We start from the raw sequence: 391 nt of genomic DNA, 5'->3' as shown, positions 1-391 counted from the left end.
ATTTCGAAACATATTCTTACAATTCATCCCATAATCTTTACGGTGCAAGACAATGCGATATTCCACGGTGCGAGGACAGACAAGCCAAAAGGAAACCAAAAAGTGATACTAAACATCCCTCATTGTTGCAAAATCAGATCCCTTTCATTCCATGGATAGAAAAATATTAGAAAAGAATGTATAAGAATTGTAATGGAATAGTGTGTATATACAGTATATGTCCACTTTGAATTTTAGTTGTTGCAAAGTATATGATTTGTTCCTTTAGATCAGATTCCAATTGTATCTTTTAAAAAGGTCGTTGGAAGGACAGTAGTTAAAAATAAAGACGAATCTAGTTTTGATCTAAACTTTCATTAAAAAATGAATGAATCAAATATAAAAGTGAGTT

The 391-nt window shown here is 30.9% G+C and overlaps 1 protein-coding gene across 1 annotated transcript in view; it reads left to right on the top strand.

Annotated features, from left to right (window-relative positions):
* The window catches only part of LOC119585792 (protein stoned-B-like), a gene marked incomplete in the record, with an annotated part of 14,622 nt that overhangs the window by 8,061 nt on the left and 6,170 nt on the right, over positions 1 to 391 (top strand).

The sequence above is a fragment of the Penaeus monodon genome, chromosome 20, assembly GCF_015228065.2.
Source record: "Penaeus monodon isolate SGIC_2016 chromosome 20, NSTDA_Pmon_1, whole genome shotgun sequence".
Taxonomy (NCBI): Eukaryota; Metazoa; Arthropoda; class Malacostraca; order Decapoda; family Penaeidae; genus Penaeus; species Penaeus monodon.
Note: the sequence above shows the minus strand (reverse complement) of the source record. Positions and strands in the feature narration are given on the sequence as shown.